Here is a 25,908-nt window from a genome sequence, read left to right as displayed (position 1 = left end):
ACTTATTTTAAGTTAAAAGGAAGGATATTTACAATGTTTATCAACCCCTGTTCAGAAAATATTAAGAAATGACACAGCAAGCAGCAGAGATATATGGGCTGATCTTTAGTAAGCACATGTAGAAGGCACTGTTACACTGAGGGGTCCAATTCTGCCTATCAGAATATATTCAGGTCTATCAGAATATATTCAGATCTATCAGAATATATTCAAGTCTATCAGAGTATATTCAGGTCTATCAGAGTATATTTGGGTGCTCTAGGGTTAGTAGGAAACTGATCCTGACAAACTTTATTAATTTTCACCTTTTACATTCCACCTTCCTTCTTGTAGGTAATTGCTCAGAAACTTCAGTTGAATTATCTTAATTCTATTACATTTTACTCCTATTTAAATTATTTTTATGTGTGAAACAGGTATGACAAGATTTCAGTCACTGCTCTGTTGAAAGCATGCAGCTGAATTACCTGAGTCTTCTGAAAGCACTGGCATGGCTTTGTTCTTACTCTTAGAGACAAATGTTCAACTTCAACCAAGAAGATTTTTCTTCTTTCTGGACTGTGGTTCAGAAGCACTCCTGAAATGAGCAAACATAATACCTAAGCTCAAATATGCAAGAAAAATGTCAGGCATGTAAAAATAGCATTTTTTTTAGTTTTCAGTATAACCTGGATCGAGCAGAGTTCTGCAGTTATTCTGCTGTGCAAGTAACAATGTAAAATACTAGGTTATGTAATGAAATGTAAGTAAAATGAAAAAATACTAGGTTATATAATAACCATATTGTATCTTGGATAAAGCTGAGGCTGAAGAGAGTAGCTCTCAAGATAGGTCTAAATAACCATCTGAAAAAACAGAAGGGAAGGGATGTTTGAAAGCACTGGAAAACATCACGTGCAGAAACAGAGCATGCAGGAAGATGTCACACCACCAGATGTTCTGGGGCTTCCTAAAAGCTCATCTCAAAGAAATGTCCACATCCCTGGGATTCTGAGGAAACGAGGGTACACTTACATGCAGCTCCTTAAAGCTGGCAGGACTGGCACTCTACCAACCCTGGTCACAGGTACTAAGAATGTTATAAAAAATAAAGCTACTTCCACTGCCCAGAAATTGGTTTGGATATTTCTCTTGCAGATGACTCTTGTTACCGAGAGCAAATTACTCCAGAGAAATATTTTTATTTTTATTTTAAAGAAAATCAAAACTGAATCCATGTATGTAATTGCCAGTCCAAGAATAAACATGTTTCAGGGCACTTACAATCTTTTACATGCTTATAAAATTCATTGGAGTAGTTTATAAAAATAAACCTCCGTAACAGCACAACATACTCCAGCTCTTTGCTGAGTACAAAAAAGGATGCTCCTTGTGTTTCTATTTGTAGATAAGTCTCTCAGAGTTTTATTGTATGAAACAAGTTTGACGGTCTTCCAATTCAAATTTTCTTGATTAGCTGCCTGAAAATACCATAGTACTGCATGACAAATTAGCATTTACTTATTTAGAATTTTCTTGATTCTAGAGTTTCTCTACAACATAGTGATATACTAAGCTCAACAGTCAGCTGTGTTTTACACCCTGTATTTTCTACCACTACAATTAATTAATCCATCTGGGCATAGGTGGACTTCTCTAAGTAAAGGAACTGAGTGTTGAAATTTCACTCTAATCCATAGATTGTGCTCCAGTGCATTATATATACTATACCTTTATTTAAACACTCTTATGACCTATTGCTTAGAAGAAATAAACATTTCACTCAACACGCTTCATGCCAAAGGAATTTATAGGCAATTCATTCGACTGCTTTGGTTCCTTGACTATGGCATTTCATTTGACATATATTTAAATCATCTCAAATTATTAGAAAGAACTTTAATTGCATGCTTCATCTTTGCAACAATGTGGTTCTGTTAGAGGGAAAATGCCGCGGGAGACAAGACTCATGATATCATGATCATCAAGTCTCAGTTTATTGTGACAGATTACACAGTTTATATATGTTCGTTAATTAGCTCATACATATTGCAAAAGCCAAGCTCATGATTGGTTGCTATGTGACTTGTACTATTATCTTAAAAGTATCTTTATGATCGATACATGCCTGTCCAGCTGGCCTTGCAGTTAGAACAGCTTAGTACTCTTTTGTTCTTCTCTATCTACTTCTACATACCAAGCAGTTTCAATATCCTGTTTTCTGCACACTATCTACTCTTCAGGGCCATGCAAACTTTGCAGCAGTCACGTAGCCCTCCCTATTTGGATTAATTTTACAGTATCATGTCCCTTGTCGTTCAACCATTCCTCTGTCAGGCTCTCTTCATCTCTCCCGTTTTCCTTTTGTACAAGAAGGTGTGCATTCAGCATTTTCTGCAAAAGCTGCTGCATCAAGCCTTGCAAGCAAGTAAACACACAGGGCAAAACAAGCAAAAGTATCACAATTATGCTTAGAACTATTATGCCGTATTTGATAATGTCTCTTAACTATGGTCCGATCCCCAATCCTTTTAGCTATCTTTTTAAACCTAATCTATCCTCTACCTTTAACTGTTGAGTTAGCTCGGTCAATTTTCGTATTTGCTTATGGATAGATGTAGCGTGATCAGATAAGTTCATACAGCACATTCTTTCAAATTCTTCACAACTATGACCTTGGGCTAGAAGAAGTAAATTAGTGGCAGCTGCTCTGTTTTGCAGAACTGCATGACAGATACTACCTATATTTGTGGCAAGCTCACTTAACATTTTAGATGAAATATTAATTTATTTTTCTGTCCAGTAGGCTAGGATTTTTAATTGTGTGAGAGCTTGCACTGAAGCAACTCGTGGGGTGAAAAATGAGGTTAGTATTACAGAAGTGCACCCCACTTCATATTTCTCATGGTTTTGATTGTTCTGTTTAACATGAAAGGAACAAACTTAATTCTAAATACAAACTATATTTATGATAAACTTAATGTTATGCTTTTGATTATTTAATTGATTGTCCCTCTTTTTCTTTTGCCATTGAAAAGCAATGGTAAAATGAACAGAAAAATCACAGGCATTACTAAAACTCATTAAAACTTAGTAAAAAAAGTCTATAACATAATTAAAAACACACTTATGAAAAAACCTAAAGTCTACAATTTTCTGTGGGTGAAACACAAATCTTTGCACAATCCACTTTTGCTGTGCATCCTCTGATTTACTTGTGGAGAGATTAGTGTTCTCTTGAAATTGATAAGTTTAACATTCTTCAATGAAATCTATCCAGATTCTGCACCTGCTAAAACACAAACAAACTCAACACTCCCCACAGGGACTGGAGGGTCCTCTCTCAATTCTGTTTCCTAAAATTTGCATGAAGAAATGGAAATATCAACATCTTTATAATAAACATGAAAAAACATCAAGAACAAAACAATGCATATAGTAAAGAAACTAACAACAAATAAAAATCAATCAGATAATACACAATTAATATTACATATAAAATCACAGTTACCAAGTGCTACACTATCAAATTGTCATCCCAGAGTCTGCAGCAGCTGATAAACCTTAAAACAACAGAGATTTGGATAAAACATGTCCGGATCATGTCTCTCCAAAACTCCCTTTGAGGCTCAGCTGCCCTACATGGTCAAATTGTCAAGCCAAAAGGACTTGAATACTTTTTGATGCAGAAAACACCTGGGTCAATCACACCATCCACGTAGAGCCAGAGCTTGGCCAGAGCTCAAACTCTAATTGGAGGATATGTTTTAACACATTATAAAACAAAAGTCCTAGAAATAACAGTTATAAGTAAAAAACCTTATTATTAAAACTTTATCAAACTATCAAATAATTGAACCTGTCTAAAATCTCTTTCAAGACAAAAATTCTCTAAATACAACAAACCCTTTCTTCAGAAATCTGAAAATTTGAAGTCTGAAATCTTGAACTAAAATTCGGACAATGAATTTTTAAAGGAAGATGAATTGCAGCTGCATAAAATATTGGATAAAGAAAACACATGAGTAGTTAAAAAATCAAAAACACAGGATCCTGAAAAAATATCTTGTAATCAATCACCTAAAGAGACAATAAAACATATGAAAACTGACTGTAAATACTATAACAACACCTTAATACCTTAATACCTTAATAATAATTCTTATCACAAAAATCAGACAACTCGCATTTTATGATCAACCTATTAACAAGAAATGTTTAAAATAGTTTAAGACAATCCTTTTAAAGCACTCATATAACATTAGTAACAATCACTACTTATCATTACTTACAAAAACTTAACAATCACTATTTATCGTATTATCTATAAAACTTAAAAATTACTATTACTTATATTATTATCTATAAAAACCCAAAGACGGAGATTACAAACTCAATACTAAAATTCCATCAGATGACATTTTCTTAACTCTTTGTTTTCAGAGACATTTTTGGTAATTAAATAATTACTAAAATTTCTATCTTTATACAGTGATTTTTATCTATATCATATTTGAAATAACATTGATTCACATAATGTTCATCCTTCTTGGTATCTTGGAAAACACTCGGTATTGCTGTACTTTTTCATTACGTCTCTGACTCTTGTAAGAAATTGGGAAGATGCTGTTGAAATTTTTGCTGTAGTGTTGCGATCCCGCCACCGGTGGCGCTGCTGCTCTCGGCGTTGTCGCTGCCATGGCAACCAGGACTGTGCCGCCATCTCCGCCGCCATTGCTGGGCGCTGCGGGGAGATGAGGGGCGGCGCCGCCTCGCTCCCGTCCTTGTTGTGTCACCTTGTGGATGGGAGAAGAGACACCCCCGCCACGGCCGCGCCCCGCCTGCTCCGGCTCCAGCGCGGCTGAGCCCCAGGAACGCCCCTCTCCCCCCTTGCGCTGCTGCTCGGCAGCAAGGAGCCTTCCGTCTCTCGGCTGATGTCCGCTCCGCCCCGGGCTCGCCTCCGGCTCGGTGCTGGCCGGCCCCGCTCTGTCTGGCCCCGCGCCCGCTTCGTTCTACCTGATTCCCGTTCACAAAAAGTGAATTTGGGATCCCAGTCCCGTTGCCATAAAGCAATTTGGATCTCAATTTCCAGCACCTCAATGCTACTAGTGTCTATGGGAGGTACAGGCATTTCAGAAGCAGAGATGGGAATGGGAAAATTTGTGAGAACCGGAGGGTTTGGCTCACTGGAGAGAAGCGAGGGTTTACATTCCTTATTTTTCTCCAGAGCTGTCCGTATCACTTCCACCGCCCTCTTTTCTGCCTGACACATTAACAATTCGTTATCAACCACTCTCCAAAGTTTACTCATTTTCTTGCCCGGTTTATCCTCATCTAACACTAATTCCCACAACTTATCCCTATATCTTCTCCATTTTGAAAGTTTATGAACACTATGGGGGTTAACGAAAAAGCCGTAAGACTCAGCATGATGCAATAGCGAAGGGAGATCCTTATCTAAGTCAATCCCCCTAATCTGCCTTTTTCTAAGAGAAGCACTAAATAAATCATATGCTGCTTGCCTTTCCATGATTACGTCCGTACCGTTGCTGGCTCCTTCAGGCTTCGGCAGCACGTATCGGCTGAGCCCGCTTCTACGGTCACTCAGGGCGCGGAGCAGAGCGTTTCGCCTCTTCTCTTTATTTTCGCCGTCCTTCCAGCCGCAGGACCCGCACTCCAACGCAGCACCCCTCTCGCCTTAGGCTCGGATCAGGTCCCTGCTTTCGGGCGCCAGTTGTTAGAGGGAAAATGCCGCGGGAGACAAGACTCATGATATCATGATCATCAAGTCTCAGTTTATTGTGACAGATTACACAGTTTATATATGTTCGTTAATTAGCTCATACATATTGCAAAAGCCAAGCTCATGATTGGTTGCTATGTGACTTGTACTATTATCTTAAAAGTATCTTTATGATCGATACATGCCTGTCCAGCTGGCCTTGCAGTTAGAACAGCTTAGTACTCTTTTGTTCTTCTCTATCTACTTCTACATACCAAGCAGTTTCAATATCCTGTTTTCTGCACACTATCTACTCTTCAGGGCCATGCAAACTTTGCAGCAGTCACGTAGCCCTCCCTATTTGGATTAATTTTACAGTATCATGTCCCTTGTCGTTCAACCATTCCTCTGTCAGGCTCTCTTCATGGTTCCTACAGTCAAACCTATTTTGCACTAAACCCCACGAAAAGCCAAGATATTTTCTAGATTCTTAGTGAAAAATAGCCCACACAGGAACCTGGAAAACACACATTTCAGCATCGTAAAAACCTGACAGCAAACTCAGGAGTATCAGAATTAGTCTAGGCACAGCAATCAAAATGGAGACTTCCCCTAGAGGCATCTTCCATGCTCTGTAAAGATCTCGTTACACAGAACTGCCTGGAATGAACACTCCAAAGAATGAAAAGCATTCCATACCCAGGGCTGGCTTCAGAGCTATGACAATCAGCCTCAGCATGTGGTATTTTGCAAGATGGGTCTCAAAACCACAAATCACTGCAGCATCAATAGGCACAAATACATTTTTCCTCTTTAAAAATATCTACCTAAAAGTTAATTCATTTTTCACACAAAATGTGAAAAATGCTAAGAGCTAAATAAAGGGCTAATAAAGAGCTAAATAAACCCAACTGATGCTTGCCATAGGGTCAAAACAGAAGATAAAACAGAAGTGTAACATGATCTGGCATATCCCTATTAACTTGTAGAATAAACCTATTGTGGTTCACAGCCTAACACTACATAAAGCTTCTGTAATCCAGATTGTACCATTCAAAGCACTAGTTGCTTTCAGAAAGCATCTGCAGTTTAACATTTTACACGACCCTAGCGAATAGGTCAGAAAATCCATCAGTATCCTGACCGGGCCATAGGTGATAGCTGACGGCCACACAGATTTCTCCTCCTGTCAAACCTGAGCGATGCTCTTTCGCGGGGTAGCGTAGGTACTGTAGCAGGGAAAAACTCTACTCTGGTGCTGCCCGAGCACAGACAGAACCGCGCATCCCTGCTGGGCACCGCGGGCCGGACTCTGCCCCAGAGCCCCACGTCAGGGGCGGCCCCGGGCTCAGCCGGGCAACCCTCGGCCGGCCCGGGGCCCGCCCGACACCCCACGGGCAAGGGCTGTCCCGCCCCAGGGAGAGCTTCGTGTGAGCTCCACCGAGCCGCTGATTCTGCCGGAGGCGACACCCGAGGGCCCAGACCGCCTCACGGCCGCGTCCGGAGGAGGCTGCGCTCCGCACGGAGCGGACAGCGGCGGCCCTGCCCGAGCTGCTCGCCGAGCCGCGAGGCCGCCCTCAGCAGCGAGCACATTCCCGCACCACTGCGAGGGTGGTGGAGGGCCGTACGTGTCTGGCAGGGCGGCTCGGAGGCGCTGGTGTTCCCCTGGCCGCTGCAGACCCTCACGCTGAAGTTTCCTTCTCTCGTGCCCTCAGGGCTCCCAGAGCCGCCCTGGGCTCTGGTGGAGCAGGCCGGGGCTGCTCCATCCCGGGGCACTGGGCAAAGCCATTCCTTGGTGTGGGTTTGATGTTCCCCACACAGACAGCGCCGGGCTGTTTTGGGGGCTGTTTTGGGGAATTGGGGCTGTTCTGAAGACTCGGCTGCAGCCCTGCTCAGAGGGACCGGGAGAGGCCCAGCAGCACGGAGCCAGCCTGTCTGGAGCACTGGGGCACCGAGCAGGACGCAAAACCTGCTACAGAGAGGTGCCACTGGCCACAGCAGCAAATGAGGAAATCTTCCTCTGGCTGCAGGTCAGGGAGCAGCGGGTGTGATCAGCGGCGTTCCATGCCCCTGTAAGGTGGAGGTGGAGATTGGAAGAGCCTCTGGAGGGACTGGCTGGACGCTGCAGTGGTCAGTGTGACACGGAGCTGTGGCCGGCCTGGTCAGTGCAGGTCACTCTGGCCCCTCTGTTTGGAGGCACAGGTCACCTCGGGGCTGGAGCCCAGCTGGAGTCAGGAGAGGCTGCGCTCAGCAGTGCCTCTGGAGTTGATAATCTCTCTCTGATTCCCGTGTGGTTCATGTGCCACTTCCCAAACAGCACGGAGAAGCCCACCTCTGCCTTTAGTGTGCTTTGAGAAAGCCCAGCTCAAACCTGCTTAGTTTTCTAGTGAGGGAATTTGTCTTTCTCCACAGGCTGCAGAACCCGGGAGTAGGTTGCCAAGTGTGGACAGTTGGATGTTTTCCTTTCACTGACCACTGGGGCTTTGGGGTCCTGTGTAAATCCATGGGGCAGAGGGATGCTGGGATCAGGTGGCAGTGCTGGCTGCTGGAACGTGCCAGGATCCTTGTCTGCAAGCTGCAGTTGAGTGCATTCTGTAATTCCTGAACCAGAGGTGCTCACCTGCCTCTCCCATCGAGTGGGTTTGTTTTTTGGGGTCCTGTATTTCTTTCTTGTTGTCTTCCACAAATCCAGGGAAAAACACGCATTTTATTTCAGTTCTTCTCCTCACCTAATCCTCTAGCTGCTCATCTAGAGGTCTCTTGCAGCCCCTGATACTGAAGGAGTCTTTTCAGGGTTACCTAGGGGCTCTGTGGGGTGAGAGCTCATGGATGAAGTGCTGCTTGTGGCCAGGGAGCAATGGAATGGCAAGCAGCTGGCTCTCTGGGTAGAGAGGTCTCATTTCTAGCTAAGGGAACCTATTTCTGGCTCTGATCCACAAACTGGGTCAGGTCCAGGCAGTTCTCTCTGGACTGCCCACACTGGTAAATGCAGCTGCCTCAACTTCTAATTTTTCTTTTTTTCAGACTCCATTGATGATGTGTCTTATGACCTCCTGGAATGCCATGGCAAAAGGAACCTTCTTTTCAGCTGCAGGGGTGGCACCTTCATCATGTGCTGCCCTTCTGGAGCAGGAGCTGCTGGCACATCAGCCATTGATCTGAGGGAATGAAGCAGGGTGCACAGGAGAGCATTTCTCAGAGCCAGAGGCCATGGAACAGGGTGGATGCAAGCTTGGGGAGTTCACCTCATATTAAAATCCTCTGTGGCCTATGGGGAAACAGCAAATCTCTCTCTGCAAAGCCTAAGACTGGAATATGCCAGCACCCATCATGCCAATATGTCCCTGTCTTGTTTCCAGACAAACCTCCTGTTAAACCTGCCAGAGTTGCCAAGATGACCAGAAAAGTGAGGGCCTTTCAGACAAATCCTCTTCCCCTTGAAGACCTCTCTGAGCTCCCCAGCTCCTTCTGATCTCTGCCCCATCCTTGGCTTTCCACCCCTCTCCCTGCCTCAGGAGCCATTGCTGGGAAGGATTTACCAGCTTTGGGAACTGGGAGCTTCAAGATTGAAGACTTCCAGCAGGAGCCCCAGTTCCCAGATGTACCCAGTACATCTGTAAATCTCCCCCACAACTGTTATTTGCTAAATGGAGCAGTCCCAGCAGTGCTGTATTTCATCCCAGCATTTATTTAGCTTTATTTTTTGTGCTGTACAATGTGGCTGCTTCAGTGAGGCCGTGGTCCCCCCACCTTCCCCTGCCTGGCCTGGCTGTCCCCAGGGCACCTTGCTGAACTCTCCCATGGTGCTGCTTACTCCTGGGCTTGTGTCACATGTCCTTTCTAGAGGATGATTTTATTCAGCAAACTCCTGGTGCAGGACAGCAAAGCTGCAGAGATGAGCACAGACGCCAACAGAGAACCTGGGTGTGCTGAGGCAGGACATGGAACTGATGCAGGCCAAAACTGCCCCAGGGTCACCCCATTCCAGTCAGGAGTGTGGTATCAGGGCTACCAAACCGTGAAGTGTGGTAGCCCCTCTGTGCATCCCTGTGGGATGAGGAGGACAAGGCAGGGGAGTGTGTGAATGGGGAGGGAAGAGCTTCCAGGTGTTCTGGATGAGGTGTGGTAGAGCCAGGGCAGCCTTCCTGTGCACCTCAGGTGAAGTGCTGAGGGAGTGACCTTCACACAAAGCCTTGGGTTTTCCCACTGCATTCCCCAGGTGCAGCAGAATGTCAGAGAAGGAATCAAAGCACGGAGGATTTCCAGTGAAGGAGATACTGGGAGGAGTTGGACATGTGTTCTTCCATTCCATAAAACAAGGAAAACCAGGGGCCAGAGAGAGGGATAAGGAGTTTCCAACGTCTGCCAATCCCTGGTGACTGCCCTCCCTGCCCTGCCAGACCTTCTGGCACAGATTCCAAAGCTGTGGGGCAGATCATGAGGGTGAATGTCCTGGTTCTGGCCAGGATGGGGTAAATTTTTGCCATAACCAGGACAGGGCATGGCCAGGACGTGGAGGTTGTTCTGAACCACTCCACAACATTTTCCAGGGACAGGGGAAGAAATCTCCGCTGGATAACATGCATGACAGCCTGGTTGGGTACTGCCAGGCTCTATGGGGTGGATGGTTGCATGTGAATTGTCCCAGTCCATTATTAATATTGTTGCGGTTACTGCTCATTTTCTTGTTTCATTGCTGTTTCCATTATATTGTTCTTGTCTCAACCCACAGTCTTTAACTTTTGTGCTTCCAGTTCTATTCTCAAGCCCACCAGAGAAGGGAGGGGAGAGGGAGAAGGGAGTGAGGAGCAGTGGTTTGCAGTGTTCCAGTGGAAACACCAGACTGGGGAATGCCATTCCCAAACCACAAAAGTGAGTGCATGAGCACTCTCCATCTCAGTCCCTTGTTTTCTGCAGCCATGACCTCCAGCACCAGTCTCCAAAGCAAGAGGCAGCACTGAGGCATTTGCAGTACTCACCCTGCTCCAGACATGGAGAATGTATAAACAGACTCAGAAGGGCTTCCTCATGGCATTGAAACTCCTGTCAGCTTCTCGCACTCTGCCATGGTCAGCAATTCCTCTTGCAACACTCAGGAGTTTCCAGGTTTGTTCCATCAGCTAAGGCTTATGTGCCTTGAAGCATCCCCCCAAGTAGTTTGCACATGGCATTGTTCCTTCCTGTCCTCTTTCTAGCTTTGATGTGCTAGTTTTCTCCATCGTGTGGTGGCTCTGAGCACCCTCTCTGACCAAACACTGCCTTTGGAGTGACTTTCCCTCTGTGCCAGATTTGTCTGCCCATGGTGTCGTTTTGCATGTGCGAGGCAAGGGACCCCTTTTGCCTTTCACAACCTTCAAGGTCCCTTCCAGCCCAAACCATTCTGTGGTTCTGTGAGGCTGTGGCCTTTCCCTGCCCTCTGAGGACACTGTGCCCAGAACCTGGAACCACCCACTCTGTGACATCAGCCCCAGGTGCCATGGACAGTGCAGTTGCTGCAGCACTCGTCAGAGACTGCACTGGAAGAGACAAGCTTTTGTCTCTTTCAGCTGACAGATGCTGCTGACAGCGATGAATCTTCTGTACCTGTACCTCTTCATCCTGCTGGCTGTGTACAGACCTGCACATGGTACCTGGGGCAACTGCAGGTATGGCCCCAGGCTCTAGGAGGGTGCTTGTCCCCCATTGCCATACCCCAAACCCCATGTGGGAGCCTCCTTGCCAGCACCCAGGTACTGGAACAGAAGGGCAGTAATGATTTTGTGCTTCCAGAGGGACCTGTGGGCTCCGGCCCATGGCTTCTGACTACAACTCCATAGATGCTGACTACCGAATTGTGACTGGCACAGGTGCCCTGCCAGGGGCCTGGCCCTGGATTGTCAGCATCCAGGACCCCAGGAAAATAGGCACCGGCCATACATGTGGAGGGTCCCTCATCAGCCCACAGTGGGTCCTCACAGCAGCCCATTGCTTCCTCCAGGCCAGGTAAGGAGGAGCAGGGAATGAGGGTATCCTCACCACACAAACAGTTGCCCAGCCTGCAGCACCTCAATACTACGGGGCCCAACTGAGGGACTGCTCAGAAGGCTGGGCTCGTGCCACTGCTGCCCAGCAGCCTCCAGTGTGGCATTCCTGGAGCCTAAGGCATGCTAGGGCAGTCACACTCCTCATTGCCCTGCTTTCCTCTCTGCCTTGAGAAGCAGAAGGAAGGGAAGTGCTGAGCTGCCACAGTGATGCCTTTTCAGGACTACCTAAAAACAGGCCAGACAAGGAATAAAAAGTGATTATATTTATTGAAGGGCCTCCAGGTCCATTTTAGGCAAAACAAAAGACCCCCCCAAGTGCTACAACCCAAAATTGACCACGGGTCAAAGGTTTTCACACCTATAAATTTGGTCCATTTGCATATTTAGGGTTAATCTTCTAATTACAGCTTCAGGTAATGAAGTCATTTACCCCCAGTTTGCTCCCCTCAACTCACTTTTGTTTCCATCTCTCGAGGCCTGAGGCAGTGAGGTATCCTTGATTGCCAGGCCTGGAGAGGAATTTTTGTGACCAGAATGGGAAAGCAGCAGCAGCTCACACTGTGTGCAGAATTTAGTTATACAGTAAAAAACTGCAGGATTACAAATGGATGAAAAATACAAAAGCTAAAATCCTAAGGCATCAACAGCACACGGCTCTGCTCTTCCTCAGACCCCTCTCTGCCTTGCAGGAATGTCACCATGTGGCGTGTGCTGATCGGGGCCACCAAGCTGACCCATCTGGGCCCTGAAACTCAGGTGCGCCACATCAAGCGGCTCCTGGCCCACCAGGAGTACACGGCTGATTCCCAGCAGAACGACATCGCCCTGCTGGAGCTGGACAAGCCCGTGGAGTGCAGTGACTACGTCCAGCTTGCCTGTGTGCCCAACGCCTCGCTCACAGTGTCAGAGCTGAAAACCTGCTACATTGCTGGCTGGGGTTCTGCCACTGCAAAAGGTGAGTTCCCAAAAAGGGCCCTGAGGGTGAGCTGGGCACACCAGCAAGATGGGTTTGGCTTCCTGACAGCACAAACCAAAGTCAGGCTGTAGGATGTATGCCTCTGGAGAGCTGGGCCTGGCCTGCTCCCCAAAGGCAGACAGAAAGGACACAGCGCTTCAACAACTGCTCCAGAGGCAAAGCCAAGCCCTAGGGAATGAGTTCACCCCCAGACAGGGGAGTGGAACTGGCAAAGAGCTGCTGGGTGCCCATTCCTTCCTGTGCTTGCAGCTCAGGGTCCGAGTGATGTCCTGCAGGAAGCCAAGGTCCGTCTCCTGGATATCCGGCTGGTTAACAGCAGCCGTCGGTACGCTGGGGCCATCCACACCCACAACCTGTGTGCTGGCTACCCACGGGGTGGCATGGACACCTGCCAGGTATGAGTGCTGGGAGCCAGCAGCGAAGGTACCCCGTCACCATGGGCTTTGTCTGGCAAACCACTTTTCCTCCACTGCTGGAGTTTCCTTGCCAAGTGACCGTGTTCCCCAGGCCTGCCCCTCTGCCCAGAAAGCCCATCCAGTGTTCTCAGCAGCCCACAGATCCAGATTCTGGATGATCTATGCTCTGCCCATCCAGGATCACTGTGCAGATACAAAAGGGGGCCTTCACAGACACCCACCCTGTTCCCAGCTAAGGTTCTTGAGACTCCAGCACCTGAGCAAAGCCTTTTTGTACCATGAATACAGCTGTGGCAGGGGCTGCAAGAGAGAAACAGGCCTCTAGTGCTGACAGCAGTGTGGAGTTGCGTTATGTATATGTTTTATTATCCCTGTATTATGTATTGGTTTATTCCTTTGTACCCCCGTGTGCAACTTGGTTTATCCCCAGTTTTCCCGCCTTGTCCGCCCTTCCCGCCTTCCCAGTATCTATCCATCACCCTGAAAGAGGCATTTTACCCCCCCCCGGGTGCCTTGTCTATCACTCGGTGTCCCTTCCCATCCATCCAGAAGCTTCCACTCAGGGCACCGGGTGATTGGGCGAGGACCTGGGGCTCCCCCCATATCCTTCCCCCATTGGACCCCACCATATCCCCCCATCCCGGAGCCACCCCCTATCCCTATCCCCATTGGTCGTTGGATACCCCTCCCTTACAGTTTATAAGCCAGTGCAAGCAGCTTGTGCTTGTTCCTGTTGGCTGGCACCGTTCTAGGACATTTGGCCCCGTTGGGCTACAATAAACTCGGACTTAGCCCCCAGCAGGATCCGCTCTTCATTTACCACCGCGAGGCTTGCTAGCGCTGCCCAGAACCCACAAAGGCACTCTCCAAACCCCAGCTGGGAGCGGCGGAGGGTGCCTCCATCGCCCGCCCTCGCCCCAGGATGAGAGCTAGCCGGGGCTGAGACAAAGGGAACCGGGGCGGGAGCGCGGCAGCTGGCGCCCAACGTGGGGCCCCGTTTTCGCGGCGTTGGACCCTCGTTTGAGGATTTTAGGGTCGCGCAGACCTGAAGAATCGTCCTCCTGGCCGTCAGCTACCCCGGCGAGAGCAGACCCACGTTTTAGTGGGTGGCACTCTTGGGGACAGGATCGGCAGCTCTGGAAAGCACCTCCGGAGTCGATTCTCTCGCGGAGAAGCCCTGCGATTGGTTTTTCTTTTCCACCCTTCCCTCTCGGACCCCTGTGGTTTGTGAGTATAGGGGCCCCTGGGGCTTTCCCGGTCCTTTTTTTTTGGTTGGTTCCTTTCCCCTAGGTTTTAGGGGAAGGATCCCTTTTTGGTGGGTTTCTTTTTCCCCGGGGTTCGGGGAAAAAATTCCTGTTTTTGGTGCTTCCCTTTCCGGGCGGGAAGCTTAAGGACCGCGACAAAGCCGGAAGTGTGGTCTTTTGTTTTTCGTTCGTGTTTTCCCAATCGTAGGCGCTGCGGCACGATTTAACATCTAACAGCCATGGGTGCAAGGCTGTCCGTGCCACAGAAGAGCATTTATTCCCAAGTTGTGGGTATCCTTTTAGTGGGGGGAATTAAGGTTAAAAAATCTGAAGTAAAACGGTTCGTTCAGTGGTTGTCGCAAACTTTCCCTGACATTTCGCCAGCTAAATTATACCAAGCCCCTTTTTGGGAACAGGTAGCGGGGAAGATCCTGCGACAGTCAGATCTCTCTCTCTCCATATTCACCCATTTGGCTCTCCAAATTCGCGATATAATTAAATATCGCTACGAAAGTCTGCCACAGCCAGCCGCAAACAAACCGATCCCCAGTTCGGCGGGTAGTTCATATAACCCTACTCCGCTTCCCTGTCCCTCAGCCCGGTCGCTGCAGTACGATGCGGCCGCCGCTGCGGCGGGGTGCAGGGCAGCTGCTGTCGCTGCTCCCGAGGCTGCGGCTGCGGTGGGCGCTGCGGGAAAACTGCGGCAAAACTCTCCCTCTCTCCCGAAGTCGGGTATTATCAGACAGGCATCCCGGCATTGCCCGCAGGCAGATTCTGGCCCCTCTGAGAATACCCTAGACACCCCGCAGAGCGGTGCAGGCACTGTCTCTGCTTCTACCCGTTCCCCTTCTTCCCCGCACTGTACAGCCCCGTCCCGTAGAGACTCCGTTCGTTTTCAGTTATCCCAGACCCCCGAAGATCCCTCATCCCCCATCCTCCATCCCCAAACCCCACGAAATGGCTCCCCTTCTTCCCCCTTCCCCAGGACACAAGATGGAGGTGACCGCGTGGGTTTTCCCGCCACTCGTGCTCCTTCTTCCCATGATCCCTGTCCTCCCCCCTCCTATAATCCCTTCCGGCAGACCAACCCCTTCTGCTCCCCGGATTTCTCCGCCCACCTCCCTCCTCCACCCCCCGTCAACTCCCCCTTCCTTGAATTATTCAACACCCCACCCCTCAGCTCCACCCCCGGGGAGGGGAGTCCCCACCATACCACTCCCCCTGCTCCAGACCACGCCTCGTCCCCTGGTTCCCACGACCCCACTTCCAGTTCCCACGCTTTCGGTTCCGGGGGGGGGGAGCGTGGGAACCCCGATCCACCCCAGTCCCTACCTGCCTTCTCGGCCGCACCTGTCACCTGTACCCCGCGGCAGGGGGGTAGGCCCCTTGCACAGTGGTCCCCCATCCCCCAGCAGACCATCAAAGAGCTCTGCAAGGCCAAGAAGGGGTTCGGGATGGAAAGCGAATACTTCCGAGGCTTATTAAAAGCAACCCTCTCCTCCAAAGAATATGTCCCAGCAGACATGCGAACTCTCTTCTCCTGTTTAATTACCCACGGAGAATTCCTCATCTGGGAGTCCGAGTGGAAGCGGGAGATCAGAGAGGTGTTACCTGACCTCTGGGCCAATGCAGATAGCTCTAGGGATGAGGATGGGGCTGTAATATCGCTAGACCACTTGTGCGGGGAGGGGGATTGGAAAATGGGGACCAAGCAGGCGGAAAAAATCCCCAGAGAGGCGCTGCAAGTCAGCACTAGGGCAGCAGAAAAGGCGTTTTTTAAGTTAAGACCCAGCGGTACGGTTATTAACTTCTTGTCCCTAAAGCAGGAATCCCTAGAACCTTTTGTCACGTTCGTGGATCGCTTGCATTACACGATGGAGGCTCAGGTCCCAGACGAGAGGCTGCGAGAGGGGATGCTTGCCACAGTTGCGAGGCAGAACGCTAACGACACGTGCCAGCAAGCAATCCTCAGTCTGCCCCTGGACCCTGAGCCTACCCTTCAAAGCATGCTACAAGTCTGTGCGAAGAAGGTGACAGTTCCTGCTAAAGACATTCCAGAAACTCCTAAACCACCAACAAAGAGAGTAGCCTTCGTTGAAGCCGTGACACCGCCAGCCACCCCTTCTCCAGATCGCCGCCCTACAGGAGCACCCCCGAGGGGACAACAGCACCATCAGGCCTGCAATCTATGTAGGCAGAAGGGACATTGGGCTTCCCAATGCCCGCTGAGGGACGAGTTTTTTAGGTTTAAACAGCAGCGACAAGAAAAGAGTGCCCCCAACTCGGGGGGAAAACAAAAAAACTGAGTCATCAGCGCAGTCCCTGCCTGCGCGAGGACATAAATATGGTGGGTTCTATAACATCAGAGGAGGGGAGGGACGACTACCTGCAATGCCCACCTAAGGACATTTCACTGGACTTGACACACCAGATTATGGCTGACAAACCAGCCTATATGAGAGAAGATGTGGATTTCATTCCCACTGCTTGGCTGGGTCGAGGCCCGAACCAGCCCAAGCCGATACTTAACATCGTATCTGGTTTCTCCCCATATAGGTTGGCCCTGACTGAGGCTCTGCACCTAAGGGACAGCGACTGGCACTCCATCGCTGTCGACACAGAGGACCCAGGAACCTGGAGGAACCTCCACAGTAAGTACATCGTTCTTGGGGACACAAAATTCACGCCTCTCGAAGTCACTATTGCACCATCCCTGACATCCAGGAACACCGAGCGATTAGTAGTGTGGCTGTACTGCCCCCATCCTCCAGTCTTCCTTCCCAAGGGCCAAATCATCGCCCAAGCCATTCCAGCATCTGGGCCTCCGGCACACCCTGAGGATCTATGGAAGAAGTCAGCGAAGAAAAGCTACCAGGTGTGCCAGGCCCAGGTCATAGGGAAGGAAAGACCAAAGCTCTCCTGCTATATGCGGAAGGATGGGGAGTACAAACACCTAAGCGGTCTCCTAGATACAGGAGCAGACGTGACAGTCATTCCCGCACGGGATTGGCCGTCACGCTGGGAATTGCAAAACGTGGCGGGGAAAATTCAAGGTGTAGGGGGTTCTCAATTGGCAAAGCAATCAAAAAACATCGTAAAATTTGAGGGGCCGAACGGACAATCGGCCTATTTACGCCCGTTCGTATTAGATTACACAGAACCCTTATGGGGGAGAGACCTGATGGCCCAGTGGGGGGTCACAATTAACATCCCGACCCCCCAGGTTTTTCGGGCAACAGTCACTGAAAAGCGTCCTACCCGAAAACTTAATTGGCTCACAGATACACCAGTGTGGGTAGAGCAGTGGCCGCTCAATAAACAGAAATTAAAAGCGCTTCGGGAGCTCATGAAGGAGCAACTTGCCAAAGGGAATATCCAGGAAACAACATCCCCCTGGAATTCCCCTGTCTTTGTCCTGAAAAAACCTGGCAAAGACGAGTGGCGCCTCCTTCATGACCTTCGCGCCATCAACAATGTAATAGAAGACATGGGTCCTCTCCAGCCAGGGATGCCGTCCCCCACGATGTTACCAGAAAATTGGGAATTAGCTGTCATTGACATCAAAAATTGTTTTTTCCAAATTCCCCTACACCCTGATGACGCACCACGGTTCGCCTTCTCGGTTCCTTCCATCAACCGAGAAGCCCCAATGGAGAGATACCACTGGAAAGTTCTTCCCCAAGGCATGAAAGTCAGCCCAAGCATTTGCCAGTGGTACGTCTCTTCATTGCTGTCCCCTGTGCGTGCAGCCACCGAGGGCGTGATCATCCAGCACTATATGGATGATATTCTTATTTGTGCCCCCAACAGCGATCTACTTACACACGCGCTTGAACTGACAACCAGTGCGTTGGTTGCTGTAGGGTTCGAGCTGCGAGAGGATAAGATTCAAAAAATGCCACCTTGGAAGTACCTGGGTTTAGAAATAAACAAGCGGACCATTGTTCCGCAGAAATTGACCATAAAAAATTCAATTCGGACTCTAGCCGACGTACAGCAGCTGTGTGGGTCTTTAAACTGGGTGAGACCCTGGTTAGGTATTAACAACGAAGACCTAGCCCCTCTTTTCAATTTATTGAAAGGGGGGGAAGAGCCTAGTTCTCCCAGGGAACTCACTCCAGAGGCCAAAGCTGCTTTGCAGAAGGTTCAGGAGGCAATGTCTGCCAGGCAGGCCCACAGGTACGATCCGGGCCTGCCCTTCAGATTCATCATATTGGGCAGACTGCCACACCTCCACGGTGTCATCTTCCAATGGGCAGACACCCTAGGAAAGGGCAAGGATCAGGACAAAAGGGACCCACTCTCCATCATAGAGTGGGTATTCCTGAGTCATTCACGATCCAAAAGGTTGACACGGCCACAAGAGCTGGTGGCAGAGCTAATCCGCAAAGCGAGAACGCGGATTCGGGAGCTGGCGGGGTGTGACTTTGATCACATCCACATTCCTTTGAAATTAGAATCGGGCCAATTCACAAAGGCAATGTTAGAACACCTGCTGCAAGAGAATGAATCATTGCAGTTTGCACTGGACAGCTACACCGGAAAAATTTCTGTTTTGAGACCGGCCCACAAAATTTTCAATTCCGAAATCCAATTCACTCTGTCAACAAAACAAATTCAGAGCAAAAAACCCTTAAAGGCTCTAACAGTTTTTACAGACGCGTCCGGAGGGTCCCACAAGTCAGTAGTGACTTGGAAAGATCCTCAAACTCAGCAGTGGGAGGCAGATGTTGTTGAAGTAGAAGGATCCCCTCAAGTAGCTGAGTTGGCCGCAGTCGTTCGAGCTTTTGAGCGGTTCTCTGAACCTTTTAATTTAGTAACTGATTCGGCCTATGTAGCGGGTGTAGTGTCTAGAGCACAGGATGCAATCCTGCAAGGTGTCTCCAACGATGCCCTTAACAAGTTGCTCTCTAAGCTGATAAGGCTAGTCTCCCACCGAGAGCAACCGTTTTATGTGATGCATATCAGGTCACACACCGACCTGCCGGGGTTCTTGGCCGAGGGCAATCGGCGTGCCGATTCCCTCGCTGCCGCCCCCGCACAGCTGGCGCCGCTCCCGGACAAGTTCCAGCAAGCCAAAATAAGCCACCAGCTTTACCATCAAAATGCGCCTGGTCTGGTCCGGCAGTTCCATCTAACCCGGGACCAGGCCAAGGCCATTGTGGCCACATGCCCGTCCTGTAAGTCGCTCCCACTACCATCGGTGAGCGCAGGGGCTAACCCTAGGGGTCTAAAGTCCTGTGAGGTGTGGCAGATGGACGTTACTCATATCCCCTCCTTCGGGAGGATGAAGTACGTCCATGTCTCCGTGGACACCTTCTCTGGAGCAGTTTTCGCCTCTGCCCACACAGGGGAGAAGGCCAAGGAAGTAGAGAAACACCTGATACAAGCCTTCTCCATGCTAGGCGTCCCAAAACAGATAAAAACAGACAATGCCCCCGGGTACACATCCAAGGAATTCGCAGGCTTCCTGCAGCAATGGGGAATAGAACATAAAACTGGCATCGCCTATTCCCCGACAGGTCAAGCCGTGGTAGAGAGGACTCATCAAAGCATCAAAAGGATGCTTAAACAACAACAGTCGTCAGCTAAAAATGAGTCCCCCCAGGTTCAGTTAGCGCGAGCCCTTTTTACCATCAATTTCTTAAACTGTTCCTTCGAGTGCCTCAACCCCCCCATCGCGAGGCACTTTAATTCCTACGAGCAGAGCAAGGTCAAGGAAAAGCCGCCAGTTCTCATTAAAAACCCTGAGACCTGGCGGCAGGAAGGACCCTATGACTTGGTCACCTGGGGACGGGGGTACGCTTGCGTATCCACGCCCTCAGGCCTGAGATGGGTCCCTTCCAAATTCGTCAGACCATATGTCCCTAAGACCCAGAAGAAAAAACCGGACAGTCCTCAAGTTGGGTACGCCGCCCTCCGACGGCGGAAAAGGTCCCCCTCACCTGGTCCCCCCTCTTCCCTCCCTGGCTCCTGGGATTCTCTGTTCCCCTTTGAGTTAGACCTCCCCTACCTCAACTATTAATTTCAGTTACTTTCTAAAGAAACAGGACTTTTGCTGCTGCTGGGACTCATTGTGTTTATTACAAGCTTTAACATAGTGATGAACTGAAACCCTTGAACAAAGAAGGGTTTCAAGAAGAAGAATTTCCAGAAAAAGGAAACATCTAGTTTCAAAATGAGCCCAGTGACTGTGAAGCCCCCGTTTAAAGACTTACTTTATCCTCTTCACCTTTCTTTCTTTTTAAACAAAAAAAGGAGGAGATGTGGAGTTGCGTTATGTATATGTTTTATTATCCCTGTATTATGTATTGGTTTATTCCTTTGTACCCCCGTGTGCAACTTGGTTTATCCCCAGTTTTCCCGCCTTGTCCGCCCTTCCCGCCTTCCCAGTATCTATCCATCACCCTGAAAGAGGCATTTTACCCCCCCCCGGGTGCCTTGTCTATCACTCGGTGTCCCTTCCCATCCATCCAGAAGCTTCCACTCAGGGCACCGGGTGATTGGGCGAGGACCTGGGGCTCCCCCCATATCCTTCCCCCATTGGACCCCACCATATCCCCCCATCCCGGAGCCACCCCCTATCCCTATCCCCATTGGTCGTTGGATACCCCTCCCTTACAGTTTATAAGCCAGTGCAAGCAGCTTGTGCTTGTTCCTGTTGGCTGGCACCGTTCTAGGACATTTGGCCCTGTTGGGCTACAATAAACTCGGACTTAGCCCCCAGCAGGATCCGCTCTTCATTTACCACCGCGAGGCTTGCTAGCGCTGCCCAGAACCCACAAAGGCACTCTCCAAACCCCAGCTGGGAGCGGCGGAGGGTGCCTCCATCGCCCGCCCTCGCCCCAGGATGAGAGCTAGCCGGGGCTGAGACAAAGGGAACCGGGGCGGGAGCGCGGCACAGCAGCCACCCAACAGCACCCTAATCCTCTTTCCTCTGTTGCAGGGTGACAGTGGAGGGCCTCTGGTGTGCAAAGATAACCATGCTGGCTACTTTTGGCTTGTTGGAGTGACCAGCTGGGGAAAAGGCTGTGTCAGAACAAAACGCCCGGGAGTCTACACCTCCACTCAGTACTTCTACAACTGGATCCTGATTCAGATGGGCATGCGTCCACCTGGAACAGACACTCTAGCACCAGAGACAACCTACATCTCAACCCCTCTTGAGCAGCCAGAGCCAACACTGACAGAGTCAAACTGCTCTACTCCCACTCCATATCCTGAGTCAGCTGAAACAGCTACTCCAAGACCAGAGCCAACCTTCAGCTCAGCCCCCTTGGAGCAGCCAGAGTCAGCACCAACAGAGTCAGGCTGCTCTACTCCCACTCCATGTCCAGAGTCAGCTGAAACAGCTACTCCAAGACCAGAGCCAACCTTCAGCTCAGCCCCCTTGGAGCAGCCAGAGTCAGCACCAACAGAGTCAAACTGCTCTACTCCCACTCCATGTCCAGAGTCAGCTGAAACAGCCACTCCAGCACCAGAGCCAACCTTCAGCTCAACCCCTTTTGAGCAGCCAGAGCCAACACCAACAGAGTCAGGCTGCTCCACTCCCACTCCATGTCCAGAGTCAGCTGAAACAGCCACTCCAGCACCAGAGCCAACCTTCAGCTCAACCTCTTTTGAGCAGCCAGAGCCAACACCAACAGAGTCAAACTGCTCTACTCCCACTCCATGTCCAGAGTCAGCTGAAACAGCCACTCCAGCACCAGAGCCAACCTTCAGCTCAACCCCTTTTGAGCAGCCAGAGCCAACACCAACAGAGTCAGGCTGCTCCACTCCCACTCCATGTCCAGAGTCAGCTGAAACAGCCACTCCAGCACCAGAGCCAACCTTCAGCTCAACCCCTTTTGAGCAGCCAGAGCCAACACCAACAGAGTCAGGCTGCTCCACTCCCACTCCATGTCCAGAGTCAGCTGAAACAGCCACTCCAGCACCAGAGCCAACCTTCAGCTCAACCTCTTTTGAGCAGCCAGAGCCAACACCAACAGAGTCAGGCTGCTCTACTCCCACTCCATATCCTGAGTCAGCTGAAACAGCTACTCCAAGACCAGAGCCAACCTTCAGCTCAGCCCCCTTGGAGCAGCCAGAGTCAGCACCAACAGAGTCAGGCTGCTGTACTCCCACTCCTGATCACTCAACTGCAACAGCCACACCAGAGCCAGAGTCGACCTCAAACCCCTCTGAGGAGCCAATGTCAAGGCAACCTCTCTTGCCTGCTCCACATCCATACCAGATAGTGGTGAAATTCTTAACTCGGGTGCACCAGATACTGCTGGGCCTCATGAGAAAAAAGACATGGGCAGCAGGATGAACAGGATCCACTGCAGGCTGCAGTGGACCATGACCATTACATACTGGGGCAGTGCCTGCTCGTCCAAAGGCAGCCTCAGGTCAAAGGCGTCCTCTGTCCTGCCAATCTTCCTCCTCTGCATGCACAAATGCTGAAATTTATTTAGTTGTGTAAATAAAGTTGCCTGTTACCACTGTTAGCATGTGTTTGTAGTCCAGTCCAGTCTCCTGTGCAAGGCAAGGACTCCCAAGCCAGGCACCAGCAAAACAAAGCTCTGATGGGAGAAGGGACACAGGTCACAGGGGGCTACAGCTCTTGAGGACAGCAGTTGGGAACACTGTTTTATGCTGCCCAGCAGTGGAATCCCTGGGTGCGGGACTTGAAACTCAACTCTCATGACTCAGGGAACACCGTTCTAGAAAGTCTCAAGGCTGAAGATTGGCCGGACACAGGCTGAGGAGGAGTTCCACAGCCAGAAGTTCCACAGCCAGGAGCAAGGATTTCTGAGCAGTGGGCAGACCAGAAGAGCTTTGTGCCACCCCCAGTGTTGTGATAGATGAACTGTCCACAGCTCCCCTGCAGACACTGCTGGCACTCAGACTGACTCCACATCTGTCAAAGACATAAGGAATATTTTGGCAAAGTGCCTCATGTTCCCCTACTGAGCATCCTTACCACCCTCTCTGAGGAAGCCACATCCCTGTGCTAAGGCTGGAAAGCAAACACCCAAACCCAAACCCTTTACTTCTTCCCTAGCACACCCACCCCAAAGAAACTCAGAACCAAAATTAAAACAAAACACCCCCACCAAATAACACCCCCAAAAAAACCCACCTCCACATTAAAAAATTAAAACTGGACTATTGAATTAATTTCCCATACATTCATAAACTAGATTATCTCTGTGAAGAGGCATCATCTGGCTTTTGCATAACCAATACTTGGCAACTAAAGTTATATTAGGGGATTTTATTATAGGTTGGGTGTTAGGTTTTCTATCCCATATGCAATGGAATGTGAGGTTTTCTATCCCATATGTGAGGGTTTCTGTCCCATATTCAATGGCATGTGAGGTTTTCTATCCCATATATGAAGTTTTCTATCCCATACTCAATGGGATATTAGGTTTTCTATCCCATCTGCATATTTTCCCCATTCCCTGGAGCCTCTTGCACTTTTTGGAACCTCTGCCAGCAACATTCTACTCCTTGATCTCGGTTTTAATATGTTCAACATATTAATTGTCAAACATTATTAGTGTTTGTTCTTAAGCACACATATGCTTTGGTCAGTACAGAATTCTTAAAAAAAAGGTTTGGCAAAGTAAATGGTTGATAAATCAAGGGAACAGAGAAAAAGTAAACTGTAAGGAGAATGTACATAAATAAATACAAACTTTTACCTTCATCAGGTAGCTGAGACTTCTTTCACTGAAGACATCCCTAAGGAATCCCATTTCCTCTTTATGATTTGAATCAGGTCTTAGCTGAGATGTCAAAAGGGCCAAAGTTTCATGCAACCCTAAATTTAGATTCAGGACAGAACAAAAACATTCTACACAGCATTTCTCACAGGACCTTCTACTGCAGTCTTAACAGTCACTACATTTATTTGGGTATCACATTGATGATCATCACATTTGCAGAGACTTGTGATTATCTCGTGTTTATCCACAGCTCATTTTGCAACACTCCCCTCATAAGTGTCAAGCACACCATCATATTAAGGCAAAATCTAACAAAGCAATATATATTTCTTAAGAAATTATCTTTCACATTTAACACTTCATGTTTATTACTCCTTGTTTCCAGAACCCTTTGTTTCCCCTCTTACAAATTTGAAATTTTAGTACCACAGCAGACTCTCAAACTGATTGAATGACCTTTTTTTGCACAGGTAGCAGCTCTACCTCCCCAGCAGCTTTGCTTACAAGTGTTATCCTGCCCCTTCCACTCTGAGGCACCTATAAAAAGCCAGGCCTGACCAGAGGAAGAAAGGATAAAGTGTAGATTTCCATTGTGGTGGAATCAAAGCTTGTGGCTAGTTTTCTAAAAAAATATTTAAATATCCCAATTTTGCAACACACAGAGCCAGACAAAGGCCAGATTTTTCCCGGTGAACCATGTCTGGGAACACAGGACCAAAACAAAACAGGAAATATAAAAAGGTGGAGGGGGTTCAAATCTATTCCTGTGGCTATTCTCTCCACGAACCTTAGAGTGGATTTTGATCCAGGAGACTCAAACTCACTCCTGCTTTAATCCTAAGCATCATTTATTATCTGTGACTTCTCCTGGGCAGCATACTGGAGAAGCTAGTAAAGTAGCCTTGAACAAAGACACTTATTTTAAGTTAAAAGGAAGGATATTTACAATGTTTATCAACCCCTGTTCAGAAAATATTAAGAAATGACACAGCAAGCAGCAGAGATATATGGGCTGATCTTTAGTAAGCACATGTAGAAGGCACTGTTACACTGAGGGGTCCAATTCTGCCTATCAGAATATATTCAGGTCTATCAGAATATATTCAGATCTATCAGAATATATTCAAGTCTATCAGAGTATATTCAGGTCTATCAGAGTATATTTGGGTGCTCTAGGGTTAGTAGGAAACTGATCCTGACAAACTTTATTAATTTTCACCTTTTACATTCCACCTTCCTTCTTGTAGGTAATTGCTCAGAAACTTCAGTTGAATTATCTTAATTCTATTACATTTTACTCCTATTTAAATTATTTTTATGTGTGAAACAGGTATGACAAGATTTCAGTCACTGCTCTGTTGAAAGCATGCAGCTGAATTACCTGAGTCTTCTGAAAGCACTGGCATGGCTTTGTTCTTACTCTTAGAGACAAATGTTCAACTTCAACCAAGAAGATTTTTCTTCTTTCTGGACTGTGGTTCAGAAGCACTCCTGAAATGAGCAAACATAATACCTAAGCTCAAATATGCAAGAAAAATGTCAGGCATGTAAAAATAGCATTTTTTTTAGTTTTCAGTATAACCTGGATCGAGCAGAGTTCTGCAGTTATTCTGCTGTGCAAGTAACAATGTAAAATACTAGGTTATGTAATGAAATGTAAGTAAAATGAAAAAATACTAGGTTATATAATAACCATATTGTATCTTGGATAAAGCTGAGGCTGAAGAGAGTAGCTCTCAAGATAGGTCTAAATAACCATCTGAAAAAACAGAAGGGAAGGGATGTTTGAAAGCACTGGAAAACATCACGTGCAGAAACAGAGCATGCAGGAA

This window comes from Lonchura striata, chromosome 27 (genome assembly GCF_050655825.1).
Source record: "Lonchura striata isolate lonStrDom1 chromosome 27, ASM5065582v1, whole genome shotgun sequence".
Lineage (NCBI taxonomy): Eukaryota > Metazoa > Chordata > Aves > Passeriformes > Estrildidae > Lonchura > Lonchura striata.
Note: the sequence above shows the minus strand (reverse complement) of the source record.